The sequence below is a fragment of the Prunus mume genome, linkage group LG3 (genome assembly GCF_029339155.1).
Source record: "Prunus mume cultivar Tortuosa linkage group LG3, ASM2933915v1, whole genome shotgun sequence".
Classification (NCBI taxonomy): Eukaryota; Viridiplantae; Streptophyta; class Magnoliopsida; order Rosales; family Rosaceae; genus Prunus; species Prunus mume.
The window spans coordinates 26,140,034-26,149,419 of record NC_142700.1 but is presented as its reverse complement, the minus strand read 5'-3'; the positions used below and the strand labels follow the sequence as shown (position 1 = coordinate 26,149,419).

The window sequence follows — 9,386 nt, the reverse complement described above, 5'->3', positions numbered from 1 at the left end:
AAGCACCTCCAGCACAGCTTCGATGTTTGCATCTTCATATAAAAGATTTCCTAACATAATTAAGGAGCACAGTGAATTCCCAAGTGATAAGTGAAGATATAACTCAATTCACTGACATTATCATATTTACCTCATATATATGCCTCCCCCCTTAAAGCCTCAATTGCAAGCTTGAGTCGGTAATATGTGATCTTCGAAGGGTGCCTAATGTAGAGACTATAAATGAACACCTACAATTTCCCTTATTTGGATGAAACAAAACAACAAACAAACACAGAATCCAATGACATAAATCGCCAAAACCATTAAAACCACAATGGAACGGGAATAAAACCATAATAAACTAGTAATAAAACAGAACTACGATGCCAATATAATACCACTAACATGACAATTCAACAGCAATAAAACAGCAATACGATACTAATAACAACAGCAAAACAACAACAGTTTCAAACAAAGAACAAAGAACACACTCCTTCACTATTTCAAACAAGGAATCATCACAATCAGACAATTTTAGAGTAACCCCTAAACCCTAAACCAAATTCAGAGAAACCCCTAAACCAATTTTAGAAACCCATAAACCCTAAACCAATTTTAGAGAAACCCCTTCCAATTTCAGAGAAACCCCTAAACCCTAAACCAATTTCGAAGAAACCTCTAAACCAATTTCATAGAAACCATACACCCTTGTTGCGTCTACCCAAGTGCAAGTAGTCACACGTAGTAATAATCTTGGAAGTCCAAGTATCGTATCCTCAAGGAGCAGGTAGGCAAATATCTGCACACAAAGAAATAATTAAACGTACCACAATAAAAGTGACAAGCAAAATGGAAAAGTAATTTGATTTGATTGTTGTGGAAAATTGAGTTTAAAAATGAAATATCAATAATGGAAATGCTAAGGCATCAAGGTTCAATTCTTTAAACAAAATATGTTTCATGCTCTTTAATCCAAATTATAACTCGATTAAAATCATCATTGAGAAACTTTAACCGGAAGATAAAGAAATTAAAACCAATTTAATTTTTCAATGTAATCTTTTATTAATGATTGTTCAAAAAATGGAGTTGCTTAATATCTACTCTTTTAATTTAAAAGCATTCCAAGTCAGTTCTTAACAATGAGAAAAATATAATTGAACTCATGAAAAGATAATAGCACTTAACATCAATCAAAATAAAAGGATATGAAAATATTGAACAACCAAAAATAAAAGAATTTAGCAATTCATACCGTATATTGGATTAAAGAACAATTCACAAACTTACTCAAAGAACATTCCCTTTAGCCTTAGCTAGAGTTCTAGCAACTCATTACAAAGGAAAACATAAACTAAATGCATAAAGAAATCTGTCGTAGGGGTGCCCTTGCCAAATAAGTTGATGGGTGATTTATAGTAGTCAATGAGGTGAGTGGGAAGTTAATACATTCATGGTGGGTGATGAAGGGTTTAATTGAGGGATTAATTGGATTAAACATGTGTTGATGGTGAAGAGTTAGTGGAAAAGAAATAACGGTGAGGTAAGTGGGCGTTAAATGGCTATGAATGACATAAAATAGGCTCTTTAGCTTCAACGGTTTTGTCTTCTCTTCTCCCTCTTTACTTCTCTTTATAATCACAATAATCCCACAATCAATTCTTCAATTAAATCTGCCAGCAATTCTCTTCACACCTAGCTTGAACTTGGACAAATGTATGTCTTCATCTTTTGGCTTTCCAACTTCCTACAGAAGATAAATTCACCTAATAAGTTCACCAAATTAATATAGAAAATTCATAAATCCAGTTGGTGAGAATAAAATGTGACAACAAGTGAAATTATATTCATTAAGCCAAAATTATATCATAAAGTCTCCAAAATAATAGTAAAAAGATGTAATTTGAGACTCTCATCAACCCTAAACCAACTTCAAAGAAGCCCCTAAACTCAAAGAAAATGATTATGAACCGTACCTTTTGGATGTGAACGACGGAGTCAAGCTTCGATGAAGCAGACACCGCGAGGGAGGAAGACCACTGCGTCACAGAGAGAGAGAGAGAGAGAGAGAGAGAGAGAGAGAGATGCGCAAGAGACTGAGAAAGACCGAAGAGAGAGTGAGAGCTGAGCGAAGACAAGCTGAGAGTTGAGCGACAGAGAGACAGAGCGAAGAGAGTGAGAGCTGAGCTACAGAGAAAGACAGAACCAAGAGAGAGATGGACCCAAGAGAGGTGAGAGAGAATAGAATTTCTGAAAAAATGATATGTGTACAATCAGTGAACAACAAAAATGTATTTATAGGTGATAGTTGAAAAAAAAATTGGGGAGGGGTGGTATTTTCACACAAAAATTATAAAATGGGTGGTATTTTGTGCTATTTCCCATTAAATTTCACCACAAGGAAGACCTTGCCATTGAAGACGAGTCGATAATAACCAATATATAAGCCCAAATTATAAAATAAAAATACTACATATAAAATGGACTTTAGAAATACACTCAAAACCCATTTACAACATAATACAGAGACTTCAAAATTTCTATAAATTACAAAACTATCATTGATTTATTAAAACAAGCCCAACCCCAAAACCTCATAAAAAAGACTCAAAATACTAAAGAGGGCATTAAAGTAGTTTAATAAACAAAATTAAATTCAACACGACCCATTGGCCTTTTTTGAGCTTTTTGGGTTTGTTTATAGAAATTAAATGGTGTAAGAGCATCCACAACAGGCTCCCTAAACCAGCTTCTCAGACAAATTTTAGGGAGGAATTGGAAAAATACATCTCCAACCATGCTCCCTATCCAACTCTTAAAATATGGAGACATCTAGGAGCTTCTAAATCTGAGGAGAGATAAAGGACTCCTAGTCGTTCCCTATAATTTAATGCTGCTTTGTTTTATGCATATTTTAAACTTTTAATTAATGACAACTATTTTTTAATATTATTGTTTATAGAGACGGACAAATTATATTGAACTAAAAAATAATTATAGTATTTATGGCTTCCTAAACTAGGGAGTATGATTGGAGTTCAAATTTTTTAGAGAGCTTCTAAAATAGTTTTTGTGTGTTTTTAGCTAAATTTTAACTAAAAAATAGGGAGCATCTACAATCATGCTCCCTACAGAGCTCCTAAAGTGTTAACAACAATATTTGGGTAACAAAAGAAGAAAAAGAAATTAAGCAATAATAGATTGCAGGAATTACAAGTTGATTCCCTTGTTGAAGGAAAGTACCCTTTTTAAATCTGTATTTGAATTACAACTTTCCTATCTCTAAAATTGCAGCTAATGAGAGAAGAACTCGAATAGTGTTAATCTTTGCAACCAAACTCAACCAACTTCACAAGTCCAACTGTATTCTTAGATTTCCAACTTTGCCTTGACGTAGTTCAATCAATAAAATAAAAAATAAAAAAATCCATCCTCCTTTATCTTAATTTAGCTTATAAAACGTTCTTTGAAAAAAAAAGTCACTTACTAGAAAAAGCATCCTTTTAAAAATAAATTATATTACATTTTAGTTTTGCATTTTTTAAAATCAAAATAAAAAATTTAGAATGGTGAAAAGCAAATTTACATTATTTTCCCTTTAATGATTTGGTATGAGAGTTGTTTTATCGTCAACTAGCTTTTGGTTTGATTAAACCAAAAGCTGGTCGTCCCCTTTTTTCTTCCATTCAACTCCTCTTTGTTTTTCTTTTCTTCCCCCTCCTTTTCTCTCTCCTCTTTCCCGCAAGTTCCTCACCTTTTCATGAAGGTGAAAGTGACAAAATTAACCCAATTGAAATAACAGGAACCAAAATGATAAAAGTAACAAATTAGGGACCAAAAATATCTTTTTGGTTTTCATGAATTCAGATGTTCATAAAAAAAGAAAAGAAAAAAAAAAGAGAGAAAACTTTTACATTTGCATTGGAGATTCAGTGACGCTTCCTCACCATATATTTTTTCGTGTTAGCAAACATCGGATTATTACGTCAATAAATCAAGTTGATAAATGCTTTATCTAATTTCAGCTCAAAAGTAATTGAGAAAAGGAAGAAAGTCTGGAAAATAAAACCAAGCCCAAAAGTGATTGACAGCTCGTGTCAGGGAATTTGTGGGCTCTTTCCACCATGTTTGGTGGAAAACGCGTCAATAATTGAGGACTGGAAGTTTCAGCGATACTTCCTCACCATTTCATGAATTCACATTTTGCTCACGCACACCCAAACTCTCCAAGTAAGGCTCATCTTTTTGGTGAAGAGAGAAGCAAACACTGAAACAATTAATTTGGCTTCCATGGCCAACCAACGAGCCTCTTCTTCCTCTGCTTCTTTCCCAAAGTCACGGGAAGACCAAGTATTTCTGAGCTTCAGAGGCGAAGACACGCGCCACAACTTCACAGACCATTTGTATAGCGCTTTATGTCAACGAGGCATTAACACCTTCAGGGATGATGATGACCTCGGAAGAGGAGAAGAAATATCACGCGCGCTTCTCACAGCAATTGAAGAATCAAAGATTTCTGTCATTGTGTTCTCCAAAAACTATGCCTCTTCAAGATGGTGTTTGGATGAACTTGTTAAGATTCTTGACTGCAAAGAATCAAATCAACAACGGGTCATCCCAGTTTTTTACAAGGTGAATCCATCAGATGTACGGAATCAGAGAGGTAGCTTCGGGGATGCACTGGCTAACATGGAGTGCAAATACAAAGAAAATATGCCGAAGGTCAACAAATGGAGGGCAGCTCTTTCACGAGTAGCAGATCTGTCAGGGTTCACTTTGGACGAGTAAATTTCTAACCCCCTTATATAATGCTTTTCCTTTTGTTTTGTTTGTAATAAGTATAGCCACTATATATATGTGTACTCTGGTTGTTAGTGTAGAAGAAAGTTCTTCATTTTGATCCCAAATAAAAAGTAATTACAATTTTTTTTGTTAAAAGAAATGAATGAAAATAATTTTTTTATGTCAATAATTAATTAATAGTGTGAAAATTATTAATATTATTAATAAATTAATTTTCTCCTTTTCAAAAATTATACTACTAAGTAGTTGAAAAATTATTCATCGCTGACAAACTTTAACTGGGATCAGTTTTATAAGAGTTAATGTATTCATTAGTTTTTATAAGAGTTAATTGTTCCTTGCCCTTTTATTTTATTTTTTATTTTATATAGAAATGCCATGTCACTAAATGCTTCATATTCTTTTCAATTGGCAGGTATCAATCTGAATCTAAGTTTATCCAAAACATCATTGAAGAGATTTCAAAACACGTATCAAACCTTGTGTGTTTGGAAGTGGCAGAGCATCCAGTTGGAATGCAAGCTCAAGTACAAGTTATGAATAAGCTTTTAGATTTGGGGGAAAACGATGTTCGTATGGTAGGGGTATGGGGAACTGGTGGAATTGGTAAGACCACAATTACTAAAGCTGTTTATAATTTAATTGCCCGTGAATTTGACGGTTGTTGTTTTTTGGCAAACGTTAGAGAACGTTCAATGTCGCATGGAGGTTTAGCCAAACTGCAAAAGACTCTTCTTTCTGAGATTCGAAGGGAAAAAAAATTGAAGGTGACCAATGTTGATGAAGGAGTCACTATGATAAAGAAATGGTTGAGGCATAGAAAGGTTCTCTTGGTCCTTGATGACGTGGATGACATGGAACAGTTACACAAGTTAGTTGGGGCATGTGATTGGTTTGGTGTAGGCAGTAGAATTATCATAACAACAAGGGATAAGCAACTGTTAACTGCTCATGATGTTAATTTAATACATGAGGTCAAGATTTTAGATGATCCTGAAGCTCTTGAGCTCTTCTGCTGCCATGCCTTCAAAAGAAGTGAGCCTCCTTTGGGTGATTATGTGAAACTTGCACGACGTGCAATACGCTATGCTCAAGGCCTTCCTTTGGCTTTGAAAGTTCTCGGTTCTTGTCTATATGGTGGAAGTATTGGTAAATGGGAAGCTGCATTACATGGTTTCAAAAGCCCGAAAATTCAAAATGTTCTCAAAATAAGTTACAATGCATTGGATCATAGCGTACAACAGGTTTTCCTTGACATTGCATGTTTCTTTAAGGGTAAAAGTAAAATGCATGTGACAGAAATACTTGTAGCTTGTGACCCCGAAGCTGGGTATAGCATTGAAGTACTCGTAGAAAAGGCACTCATAAGTGTTGAAGGAGATTATATTTGGATGCATGACTTATTAGAAGAGATGGGTATGGACATAGTTCAGCAAGAGTCGCCCGATGAACTTGGAGGTCGTAGCAGATTGTGATCTCATGAAGATATCGAGCATGTTCTGACTAATGATATTGTAAGTATAATTATTATTATTATTTTTATTTTTATCTGGAAGAAAAAGTAGAATTTGAAACTCGTGCATGTTTTTTATTAAAGGCTTTGTAACAATGGTCCTTTTACTTTTTTATGTCAGGGAACAACAAAAACCACGGGCATCGTGCTAAATTCCACCAAAAAGGATAATGAGATATTCTTGAATGTTGACTGCTTCTTGAAGATGAAAAATCTTAAAATTTTCATGAACTATGACGTATTTCTTTCTGGAGACATTGGTTATCTCCCAAACATGTTGAGAGTGCTTAATTGGTTTAGATGTCCGCTCCAATCTTTTCCACCCAAATTTCATCCAAAGGGACTAAGGTTGCTCAATCTTCCTTACAGCCCCATCAAACAACGAGGGGAGGAATTGAAGGTACTTTAAGAGGTCTTGTTTATTAATTGATGTTTGTTGTAAATTTCTTTAATGCTATCCATTTGATTATTAATATTATTCAATTCTTTTTTGGTTTCACAGCATTTCACAAAGTTGACATTTTTGAATTTAACGGGCTCTAAATTCCTAACTGAAATTTCCGACCTATCCGGCAGCCCAAACTTAAGGTACTTGTATGCGAACCATTGTAAAAGTTTAGTTCAGGTTCATCCATCTGTTGGATCTCTTGATAAACTTCAAGTATTGAATTTTTATGGCTGCTGTGAACTCACCAAGTTTCCAAATGAAGTTTGGTGCAAATCTCTGGAACAGTTGGATCTTAGAAATTGCATAAAATTGGAGAGGTTCCCAGAAATTATGGACAAAGTGGAATCCTTAAATGAATTGGACCTTTTCAGTACTGCTATAAAAGAGTTGCCTGTGTCAATTGGAAATCTCATTGGGTGACTGATTTGAGCTTATCTGGATGTCCTATAAAAGAGTTGCCTACATCAATTGGAAATCTCATTGGGCTGACACATTTGGGCTTATCTGGATGTCCTATAAAAGAGTTGCCTGCGTCAATTGGAAATCTCATTGGCTGACACATTTGGACTTAACTGGATGTCCTATAAAAGAGTTGCTGCGTCAATTGGAAATCTCATTGGGCTGACATATTTGGGCTTATGTGGATGTCCTATAAAAGAGTTGCTGCGTCAACTGGAAATCTCATTGGTGACACATTTGGGCTTATCTGGATGTCCTATAAAAGAGTTGCTGCGTCAATTGGAAATCTCATTGGGCTGACACATTTGGGCTTATCTGGATGTCCTATAAAAGAGTTGCCTGCGTCAATTGGAAATCTCATTGGGCTGACATATTTGGGCTTATGTGGATGTCCTATAAAAGAGTTGACTGCGTCAATTGGAAATCTCATTGGGCTGACAGATTTGGACTTACGTGGATGTCCTATAAAAGAGTTGACTGCCTCAATTCGAAATCTTATTGGGCTGATAGATTTGAACTTACGTGGATGTCCTATAAAAGAGTTGACTGCGTCAATTGGAAATCTCATTGGGCTGACATCTTTGCGCTTATCTGGATGTCCTATAAAAGAGTTGCTGCGTCAATTGGAAATCTCATTGGGCTGACAGATTTGGACTTACGTGGATGTCCTATAAAAGACTGCCTCAATTCGAAATCTCATTGGGCTGACATATTTGAACTTATGTGGATGTCCTATAAAAGAGTTGCCTGCCTCAATTGGAAATCTCATTGGGCTGACACATTTGGACTTATCTGGATGTCCTATAAAAGAGTTGCCTGCGTCAATTGGAAATCTCATTGGGCTGACTGATTTGGACTTATCTGGATGTCCTATAAAAGAGTTGACTGCGTCAATTGGAAATCGCATTGGGCCGACAGATTTGCGCTTATTTGGATGTCCTATAAAAGAGTTGGAAATCTCATTGGGTTGACTGATTTGGACTTATCTGGATGTCCTATAAAAGAGTTTCCTGCGTCAATTGGAAATCGCATTGGGTGTGATTTGCGCTTATCTGGATGTCCTATAAAAGAGTTGCTCTGCATAAATTGGAAATCGCATTGGGCTGACATATTTGCGCTTATCTGGATGTCCTATAAAAGAGTTGCCTGCATCAATTGGAAATCTCATTGGGCTGACATCTTTGCGCTTATCTGCATGTCCTATAAAAGAGTTGCCTGCATCAATTGGAAATCTCATTGGGCTGATATCTTTGCGCTTATCTGAATGTCCTATAAAAGAGTTGCCTGAATCAATTGGAAAAAGAGTTGCCTGAATCAATTGGAAATCTCATTGGGCTGAAATATTTGCTATTATCTGGATGTCCTATAAAAGAGTTGCCTGCATCAATTGGAAATCGCATTGGGCTGACAGATTTGCGCTTATCTGGATGTCCTACAAAAGAGTTGCCTGCATCAATTGGAAATCGCATTGGGCTGACATAGAAATTCTAGGACAACTTCCAGCGTCTATAGAAATTATCGATATGACTGATTGCACATCATTGGAAAGATTTTCAACATTGTCAAAGATATTGGAAGACGGAGACATTCAACATATTTGGTACATGAATTTGTCCAATTGCCATAGGCTATGCGATAATATAGGGTTGGACGCTGCAAAGATGGCAAATATTTTAGTGAATCAGGTGACGTAGTTATCTTTTTCTCTTAATTTCTATATAATACGCCAACATTACATGTATTGTTAATGCTATACTATGCACGCATGACTAATTAATATATGCCTCTCTTGTCTTGTCTTGTGCTACAGGTAGCAATCAATACCAGACGTGATATTGGTGTTTTTCTTCCAGGTGAAGTTCCCAGTCGTTCGGTTTTCGCAAAGACGTAGGTTTTGTGTACTGTTTGTGAACCTACGGAATCATTTAGTAAGCCGTGGTTTCCTGTATTGTCAGTTTTGAATTTGATCGATGGAGCACGCAGATATTGGGGTCAAGATTACTCAGTGTCAGAAGGATTGACAGGGGCAGGTCATGTGGAGCTGTGGTATATTCCATTACTAGCTCACACGAAGCCGAAGGGTGATGATGATGGAAAGAGTGATGATCAATTAAAGCCGTCTATCCATTGAATTATTAATGTTTCCTACAGATGCGGCAGAGGGCTCTTCAAAAGCTT

General features: G+C 35.9%; 2 pseudogenes across 1 annotated transcript; both read left to right on the top strand.

Moving 5' to 3' along the window:
• Positions 1 to 3,946: 3,946 nt before the first annotated feature.
• LOC103327206 (TMV resistance protein N-like) lies at positions 3,947 to 7,348 on the top strand (annotated as a pseudogene). Its single transcript, XR_016125197.1, has 4 exons — positions 3,947 to 4,769; positions 5,204 to 6,302; positions 6,423 to 6,701; positions 6,804 to 7,348. The product of XR_016125197.1 is annotated as a TMV resistance protein N-like (transcript).
• A 45-nt stretch (positions 7,349 to 7,393) lies between these two features.
• LOC148919250 (uncharacterized) lies at positions 7,394 to 8,771 on the top strand (annotated as a pseudogene).
• Positions 8,772 to 9,386: the final 615 nt, after the last annotated feature.